Here is a 10,556-nt window from a genome sequence, read left to right on the forward strand (position 1 = left end):
CCCAGAATCCTTTTCAAAAGGTCAGATTTTGCCCATTACAACGGGCATAATAAAAAATAATTCCATTGGTTTAGTGGAGTTACTCCACGTATTCATTGAGCTAAATGAAGTCAGAACTTATAATACTAGATCTAAGTGCTTCATGTTGTTTCTTCTTTAACGGGATTACAGTCGTAGCTATTTGAAACAGAATGTCTCCAGCTCCCATCCATCCATGAACCTCTTTTCAGTTTCAGCCTGTTAGCTCTGTAATTCTGCACCATCTCTGAGATTTGCAAACTCCTACAAATTCAAATGCATGGTTCAGTAGTATTGCTTATCTTTTACCAAAACATGAAACAAAAAAGCTCCCCTCAAACCATAAACACAGTAATTTACCCTAAACAATTCACATTTAAAATAGGAAATCTGAAATATCAAAACGACAAGCATTCAAGTGTTTCCATGAAGGATAATCAAGATATTGGACTTGCTAGTAATTTTATGTAGGTGTTCAAGCTATGAAAGAACCCATATGGTCCTTTTCAGTTCTGTATTTCTGTTAAAAAGTGATATGTAGAATTTCAGCAGTTGTTGGCTGTTCTAGATGTCTTCAAAATGGCATGTGCTGTTCACCTGTGCTGTGAGGCTAGGAATTTTAGCCCAGCCAATGCTCCCTGTGCTTTCTCTACATCCTGACCCCTCCATACCCTTCAAACTGGGAAAGTTTCCGTCAGAAGGGCTGTTATAGGTATTTGCCCAGCTCCACTTATCAGCCTTGGCCTGTCTGGAAAACAGCAGAACTGGAGCTGCAAATGTCTTTCTGCTCACATCTTTCCCTCTCTCACATGCCCCAGAGCTACACAATGGGAGAGCTGTTCGGAATATCATAGTGGAGTTTTGCCGACAGCGCTATGCTGAGCAGATACAGCCATCTGCAAAGAATTCACATTTCAAGACATGCCGGTTCCAATGTATCTGAAAATCACAACTAGTCAGCAGGAATGGATGCAGTCTGCATTGCTAAACGCTTGGGTGCACTCATATAATTGCATAATTCAATGTTGTGAACTCCCTCTTCTCAGACAATGTGTTTTAGATATTGACTGCACAGAAGGTCAGCTTGTGCTAGAAAAACAAACAGGCTGCTTTGCTTAGTACAGCACTATAGGGAAGGCTGGGAATAGGCTATGACAGGAGACATTTAGCCTTGTTAATTGTTGTTACCGTGATGTAGTCAAAGCATTTCAACCTAGCTTTTAGCAGTCCAGACTTGATGCACTTTTTTTTTGTACGGTGATGTGTGGAAGAACTAATCCTGATTGGCTTCTGATTACATTAGTCATTACATAGACAGTTCTCAGTCCAAACCACTGACTGCCTAAGTGCATGAAACATATGGGTAAGAGGTGGACTGTGCACCAGAACATCGCGCAGGGGCGCACAAACTTGTGTTCCACATGGTATGCTGCCTGTCCTTGTGAAAATACTGGGTAGATCAAGGCAGCTTGTGTGACTCCCTAATAGAGTATTTATTGATTTTAAGCAAATTTCATAGAAGGGTGGACATATTAGAGATCATTAAATCCCTAACTGTTTGGGGAAGATAATCTTATGATGAAAGTGCCAAGCTGTAGCATGAACTCATTACTGATTCGAACCAAAGAAAAGTTCTCATCAGTGTCCTACCCATAAGAAACACTTTGTTTGGAGCATGCATTTAACGGCAAAATCCGAATTGCTTTTTGCTCATAGAATTACTTGACACATCTGAAAAGTTACACACAGGCAGCCCAACTAATCATATTAGGCCACATAATTGTTCAGAGGTAAACTGGAAATGAATGGCTGTTCCCTCTTCTGCTTGTTCCTTGAATCAAGTTATCCAGGCTTTTGCAGTCAGCACAAGCCAGCATCCCCAAACAGAGTAGCTTTGCTCCCAGAGAAGCAGTTGGGAATTGCGGAGGGGAAGAAAAAGTAAAGTTATGCTTTAGCAGCTGAGCTGAGAAAAGAACACAGGGTTTTGTGTGCACCTTGAGCAAGTGAAAAATAATCATGTGGACTGCAACGTATCGGGTAGCTGCATAGATGTTAGGGACTTGTCTGCCTTATAGAATATTTCCAAGGGTCTAAGGTTCTAAGTATACAATTTTTTTTTCTAAATGGATGCAGTTAAAATGACAGAGTCTTCCCTCACTGGGGACAAGAAAAGCAGAAAAAAAAATGCTTAATTAAGGCATAATTTATTTTTCTCTTCTGCAGGGGCTATCACTATTCTGTGAGACAGATAAAGCAACACATTAGAAAGGCACATAAACTGTGCTGCCAGGGAAACCTGACTTTTGTTCTTGTTTTGTTGCTTCTTTTAATTCTATGTACAGAATTCCTGCTGAGAGCAGACTGGTAGAAGCTTGTGAATAATGGAGAGGCATAATACTTAGCAAAGTCATTGCAACGCGCATCTGCTGCACAGAGTATGTTTATTTAACCCTTTCTTTTTAATAGGTGCTTCAAAGGTATATACATTGAGGCAATTACATGCAGAGAAATCAAAAAGATACCACAACAACAAATAATAAGAATACCAGGAGGTGCAGAAACAGTAAATACCTGCTAGGGTTTTTTTTTCCCCCAGGTATTTATTTTTTAGGATGCAGCCACAGCTATAAACATGTTAAGACAGCCTTTTCTTTTTCTTTCTTTGGAGAGATGAGAAATGCTATCTAACTTGTGTGATATAGGGAGAACACTGCCTGAGCAGTCCATCACCTCAATCTCCTATAACACCACCCTTCTAGAAGATACATTTTCTTACACACTTATCAGGAAACATGGATGCCCTGATGAATTAAGTTAAAATATTGCAGGCAACAGAAGATTTATGATTATATTATGTGTTTCCTTAATGGCAGGTGTGGTGGTGGGGATGAAGAGTGGAAAGCAGTATGGAAAAACAGACTGAAAAATAATAGGGCATGGAACCCTGTGCACATGCATCTGTGGGGGAACGAAAAAAAGCTCAGCAAGTTATGAGAATTATCAATTCAGATGCTTACAAACCAGCTGTAATTGATTATCTTCAATTCTCAATTAAACTGCCTGAATCAGGTGGGATGCTGGGAGAGTTTACAGTTTGATTTATCATGGTGCTCACTGTAAGTCCTACCAAGGTGCAAGGTGGGTTTAGTTAGTGTTGGTAGTTACCTGTAGACGAGGATGGACCCTTTATAGTCAAGTGTAGTTCAAGTACTAGGACTGCCTCTTCCAGCATGTTTTAAAGGAGCAAAATACAGAAAGATGAAGAAAAGAGAGAGAAAACTCTTTCAAGAGAATGAGGCCCTGATGATAAAGGCTGGTTTTGGAGGCAGTGCACTCACTGGAGATTACAGCATGGCATTAGGAGAGGAATGCAGTCCTGGCTTGCCTTCTGGTTGTATGTGATATGTAGCTTTGGGCATATCTCTCAGGTAATCTTGTGATCTCATTGTAAACTGGGACTGATAAAACTTACCTAAGTATCTCTTTCACAAGGTTTTTGAAAAGGTTGATTATTTAATTAGGAGTAATTTATCATGACTCCTATTTAGAAGAGTTTTTCAGAGGTCCTAATAGGCTAGGCCCTAAACTGAATTTAGAGACAAGTGCTGTTCAAAGCCTTGCAGGACCTAGGAAAGAAAGGAAGGAAAGCTAGTTGTCTGTCTTAAGCTGTGGGTTACCGGCAGAGCTGAAAGTGGACTGCAGCTGTTTCATCTGGTAGCCTAGGAAATCCTCTGTAAGTGTGAAGGAATATAAGGAATTGTTGACCCTGAAAATCAGGAAATAGACTGGACTGGCTCATTCCCCACATGACTGTGGGCACTCCCTTCTGATTATTACCTGGGACCATGATAGCAAAGAACAGGAATGTAGTCAGGGTATCACGGGAGAAGTCCAGGAGGTTTGTGCTGGATGGTCAGAACATCTCTCTTCTGTTCCTAAGAGCTGCGAAAACTTAAATGCAAAGCAGTGTAGCATGCTACAACTCTGACACAAGCTTTGTACGCACATAGAAACAATTGTTTGTTGTTCAGCTCTTTTTACCAGTTTTGTGATTTTTAAATTATTTGGCAAAGGGGAAAAAACCAAGTGATTGGACACACATCAAATCCACCTGACCTGCGCTGTGGTATATATGATTCGGTTGAAAAGTTCTAAGCTCTAGAAATAATGGCCATTGGCACTTTCCTAGCATTCACCAAGTCAGCTGATTCCATGTTAGGGCAGGTAAATAAGTATGAGCCTGCATTTCAGAGAGCAGGGAAGTGAGGAGATGCAGTAACCTCTACACAGCTGAATCATAGGAGTCAGAACCTGCTGGATGAATCCTGTATTTCTGGCTAAAACGTTCTCTCCAGCTTGCAGTACTATTCCATTCTTATAGCTGAAACTGGATACCTTTTATCTTTGCCAAATCCTAGACTGCCTATTTATTTACTTCAGCACATAGAAGGTGAAGGACTGTCTTCCCATGTACTTTGCTGTAAGCTCACAGAATCAGTGTTTTCCAGAGTTGGATCCATTTTCATCATGTAAGGATCCTGGTTCCCAGATTGTGTGTCACGGATATCTTTAACAGAAAAGCATTAGCCATTTAAGAATCTGCCCAGCCTTCAACTCTCTCTGCAGGAGTGCTGGGGAAAGGCTGAGTTATCGCAGTCGCGGGGGGGTGTCAGCTCACACATGGCAGTGAGACTTGCAAATTCAGGCTGGGAGTCCCAAGGGCAGTACAGATTCCACAACCACTTGTGGAAGCAGTTGTGATCACTGTACTTTCCCACACACACAAAACAACATCAGAGAACTTTCATATAAGGAGGGGGAGAAACAAAAAGCCACTAGCAAAAAGGGACAACAAAAGCCTCCAGGAGACAGTCATCTTATCTGCAGTTTGCACTCAAATAACCCAAAATGGCTGCTTATCTGTAGCAACAATGGAGCTCTTACTGATTTGAAAGTGAAAAAAACCCAACCAACCCTGAAGAGCTTATCAAGTTACTTAGAAAAATATTCTGCAGTGATGTCACAAAAGGAGTAAATGATGAGGTCATAGGGAAAATGCAATCCTTTTCTGTCACTGGGAATGAAGGATCTTGTTTGCTAAACTCAGATGAAAATTTGAAATATTGACATGTTTGGGATGTTCAGGGCTGGAACTTTAACTGTCTCCCACTTGGAGTTTGCAGCAAAAGGTTCAACAATTTTCACACAAAATAGGGCTATTTAAAGATGCTGGGATAAAAATGTATGAACACTTCTGTTCTGTAAGAAGAGTTGCAGAACAGATGCTAGCTATCTATGGAGGCTGCTGTACATGAAGCATTAATGTTGCAGATAAGAGTAGTGCTTATTTCCTGTTCCCTATGGGCTTGATCCAGTGTCTCTTGAAGTCTTGAAAAGGCTCCCAATTGACTTGTCTCTAAACTATTGCTCTTTCTGCCAAAACCAGATATGGTTCTTTAACCCATTCTCCCTTGCATGAAGAGCATCTTCCGGTAAGCCAGGGAGAGACACAGACACACTGAATTTATTAGAAGCTAAAGAATATGGTCACATCTCTCAGCTGTTTTATAGGGCTGGTTTCCCTCACACCAACCACTTAGTTCCCTGCTGGAGTGAATACTTGTCAACCAGGAGGGAAACAAGTTAGCCGTGTGATTAATTGTCAGAAAAGTGACTGTGATGTGTCCTGAGAAAGTCCTTCCTGGGTGGATTATTTTGCTTCCTAATGCATTCAGATGCACAGGTAAGGACAGTGGTCAGGACAATGTCCCACTTTCACTGGGACTGTAGTATGTATTCTGTAAAGCAGCGAGTATGAGCCCCTAATTTACATCTCTGCAAATTTTATGAGAGCTTTTGTTCATTGCTATGGCAAACCCAGGGACAGAAGTGTGTCTGACCTAGGATGGCTTACGTATATGTATACATCAGTGTTAGTGTGGCTGTGGAGGTGACAGCCCTTGCTGCAAGCTGATCTCTGCACACCTGGATTCTACCTTCCTAGGCACAAAGGTAGGAAGCTGCTGAGGCTTCATCAGCTCTCTCCAAGATAAGCAACATATGCGGCTTTTAGTGACATCCCCTGTGCCTCGAGGTGACACAACAGTGACAAAACAGCTACCCAGTAACATTGCGCAATTCTGCATTTTCTCCCAGTCCAGGAAATTACTTAAGTAACAAATTGAGCTGGTTGGGCCAATGTGTTTATTGCTACTGTTTTTGGCGTGCAGCCACTACCCAGATGAACCAAGTCCCTCAGGGCTGTAAATCCCCTTCTCTCCTCCCTTGCACAGTGGCGTAGTGTCTCTCTGGTACCACAGGCTCTCTAGCACAGCAGCAGCAATGCCAGATGGTCCTGAAGCAGAAGAAGAGTTTCATAACAGGATTCAGGGTAACGCTGCAAAGATGTAACTGGAAATTATGCAGCAGGGGCTGGGCTTTGTCCCTCGCCCCCCTCGCAAATCTCCCTTGCCCCCCACCCCCAGAAAAGAAAGGCGTCTGCCCTGGCTGCAGCGGGATTTCTTCCCAATGCTCTGGTGCCCTCTGCAGCCAGGCGAGCCGGGCCGCTGCCAGGCTGGGAGAGGGCTGCCCGGCACGGCCGGGCTTCGCAGCGGCCCAGCCGCGTCCCAGCGTCCGCCGCAGGTGTGCGGGGAGCAGCTGCGGCACGGCGGGGGTCGGTGCTCCCCGACGGGAACTGCAGACAATCGCAGGAAATGAAAAAATGTAATCCTGCCGGGAGACAGCTATTTTCATTAGATTAACTTAACACGCTGGTGTTCCGGGTGTCTGAGGCCGCCGCCTTCGAGAAAGGGAGTCATGCAGCCAGGGAGTTTCCACGCATGTGTGTACACTCGGGGCTAGAGGGTGAAGGTGGACGTACTTCTTTCTTCTCCTTATATTCTGTGTTTTCTCTACCTCCGACTGTGAATTCTGTAAAACCTAGAGATCCCCCTCTGTGCTTTAATTGAGCCACGTGCAGGACAGGTAAAGGACCTGCTTTCTTTAAATGTGCATAAATCAAGAGCAGCCCTTTTGCAACCTGTGGAATAACAGCAGCATAAGTAAGCTGAGAGTCAGACCACTTCTGCTCCCTGTCCTTTTGCCCCTTGTGTCTTAAGTGCTGTTTCATGCGCAATACTTACAGTGTGGGCAAATGCAAGCTGCTCTCCCCACATCCCGTCCCTCTACTTACACAGGCCTCTTGCATCTCCTGTGGACCTATTATTTATGCACCTAAATATTCTTTTCTTCATCGTGCCATCATTTATTCATGTTTTTGCCTTAGGAGCCTCAGTCAGGGCCTGCCTCCCCACTGTTTGAGTCACTAGGGGACATAGTTAGGGACAGACCTAGAATAAGAAAATGGTACTTGCCCCAAAACATTTACAAAACATGTCTGCGTGTATGGTTATAAAATAGCAGAGGTATGTATACTTTTATATATATATAAAAAAATACTTTTTTTATATATATATATTTTTTTATATATATATAAGCCTCAGGAGCAAGAGACACTGGGGTGCTTAAGAAGATGAAGTAAATCAGCAGTGGTCTTAACAGACTCACTACATAAATCACTGTCAAATCTACTTTCTTCTCAGCATTGCTTGTGAGAGTGTACAGTTTCTTCTGTTGTGGACGTGATGAAATAAGATGTGTTCCAGGTGATTTGGATCAGTCGTGCTAAAGGGAATGGTACCTACCCCTCCACCTACCCATTCCACCTGGGTGGAATGATTGCTGAAATGTGGAGGTAGCTGAGAGAGGTGACCTGAAATCATCTCCATTACACAGTAATAATCTCTAAGAGTTTCTCACTGTCATGTCCTGATGAAATATTTTTTCAGGTGGCTGTTTTAGTGGTTTAAATCTTATCACTGGAGTCCCATGCTGTAACGTATTCTCTGTTGGAGAACTTTGGTTTCAGATCTTTCCCTTCTTTGTTTCCTGTTGTTGAAGCTGTTATTTTTTTAAACACAGCTATTCTAAAATCATTGCTCATGTCCTGCATAAGCAATATCCCACTTTCCTCAAAGGTGCAGTTGCCAATAGAAGTTGACTTTGATGTTCTTGGCACAGCTTTGCCTTCAGCCCCTGATGTGTAGGTCTTAGCATCTCTGCTCAGGAAAAAGAGCTCCTGGTGGTGGCTGTTGCTAAGCACAGGTGTTGTGCGAGCTCAGAGGAAGAGGATGTTGGACCCCATGGGCTCAGAGCTTTGAAGTCATTTCAGGCTGGCGGCCAGCTGTAAGCTTGCTCACAACTCAGTGGGTTCATCAGAAGTCTATTTCTAGCAGGCAGATGTGTCATTCAGCAACCACAATGGACACTTGTCTTGTGGACAGAGCCCCCAGTCCCTTTTGGCATCCCTCCTTTCTTGCGGGGGTAAGGGGTCTGTGGCACCACCATAGGATCCTGTAGTGTAACACCCTCTGTGTCCATGGTGGGGAATCCTGATGTAAAGATTCTTCCTGAAGTGAGGTCTGAACACTTTCCTTGACTTGGTGCCTCTGCTGAGCCTCAGTCTGAGCAAAACATTCCTACTTCTTCTGTCAGAAGCATGGAGACAATTAAAATAGCTCCTGCTGCAAGTGGTGATTTTGTAGGAGGTAAAAATAAGTAGGGAAAAACAAACAAGACACAGGAAAGGTGCTTTATGATGACAAAGCGTCCTAACACAGAGACCCTGAAATCAGGGGGTTTATGTATGTGTGTTGAGGCAATTTCAGAAAGAAATTTGGCTCCCCATGGAAGTCACTGGCTCAACATAACTGTGGATTTGGCCTTGTGTACACATTGAGAATTCCCTTAGAATTTCTTTGAACACAGATAAGATCTAATCTTTTGCCACAACATCAAAAGTTGGCCACTGTGATCAGAAACACTGTTGAATCTGAACAGCAGCGCGGAAAGTAATGATGCCAACTTTATTGGGTTGGATTTTCCTGCGTGCTCAGCTGACCTTTTGGCACCCAAGAAAAAGACAGATTTTCTGGAGGGCTCAGCACCTGGGGGTGCATCTGTACTCCTGAGCTCCGTGGCTAAGCAGGCGTTGAGCTGTGACTGCTGGAATCCTGGGGGTATGTGGAGCACATCCTTTCAGCTGGACCAAGGTCACCAGTCAGTTAAAAGCAAAATAGCACTTGGCAAGCTCATTGCTGAGAGGGGAACCCAGCAGACAACAAGAGGCCAGGAATTTCATTGCAAACTACAACTTCAAGGCGGTTTTGCCATCCAAGAACTCTGACCCTGCTTAGCCATGAGCAGATTCTGTGCCCTGTAATCCCACAGTGATCTGGATTACTTTTTTATTTAAAGAAACTGACCTCCAGCAGCCACACCAGGTCTCTCTGGCCCAGCAAGTGAGTCCTGAGCATAAGTAAAGAAACAAAAGTTATAACTAAAAAAAAATGGCGGTGACCAATATTGGGCCTCAACTAGAAGGCCAAGGAAAACCGGAGAGCATTATCTTACATAGATCTTTTTACTAGTAGATTTAGTAGTTTAACAAGTTTCATTAATTCTGTTTCTCAATTGATAAATTAAGGGTTACCAAATAATCAGCACATTTGCTAAGAAATAAGGCATTGTTAAAAGTCTGGCTTCTCATTACTAGCAGCCAGCCCCATTTCTTTTGTTTTTAAGGAAAGAATACACATCTCCATAATGCAAGTATTAACCAAAGACACAGGAAACCTATGTTTACATCTCTGATGTGACACAGACTTTGTGTGTGTCTTTGGGTAAGTTCCCCAGCTTCTCTGTGTTTCAAACGTACTCCAGAACTTCTCTGCCTCCCAAAGGTATCATAACGTAGAAGTAGGTGATGCTTAGATGCCTTATTAATGAGGCTGTGATAGTCATACTACATGCAGAAGTAAATAAAATGTAAGAATATTAAAGGCACAGTAGGTGCTCAGGCACCGTTTGCTCTGACTCGCAGTGCATGTCATGCAAGTCACCCAATGTCCCCTCCCACTGTAAATACCACTCTCATGCATTTTCCTAAACATTCTCCCATGCCATTGCTAATTTTAGCCTCTATACTCCACTGAAAAGGTCTCTTTGGCACCCTCAGGTATTTCATGTGACTGTGTAAACTCAGGCAATGCTCACTTAACTATCTTCATCTTTATAACAGAAACAAGTCCTAAAAGACCCACTGTTAAACTTCCAGTTTATGCTTCTTCCTAAAAATAGTCCTTGGATTGCATGTGGGCTAGAGACATGATTTCATACCTGCTATTCCTGGAACTTCTTTCCTGACCATGAGCGCCGCCCGGTTATAACCCTTCCTAAATACACTTCCTTAAGGAGACTTCTAAAAGATAAATGATGGGTGTGATGTTGCAAGCCTGAGGTTGCTTTGTCAACAAGGAAAGAGGCTCTTTGTCCCCATGTGTGAGTGTGATAACCATTGAGCAAAACACAATGTTATTGATACAGGTATTCCAAGAGACCCTGCATTCCTCCCACACCAATTTTACGTTTGCCTCCTCACACTGCCAGTGTTTCCTATTACTCCTTTCTTACCAGAGCTG

The sequence above is a fragment of the Calonectris borealis genome, chromosome 19 (assembly GCF_964195595.1).
Source record: "Calonectris borealis chromosome 19, bCalBor7.hap1.2, whole genome shotgun sequence".
NCBI classification, from domain to species: domain Eukaryota; kingdom Metazoa; phylum Chordata; class Aves; order Procellariiformes; family Procellariidae; genus Calonectris; species Calonectris borealis.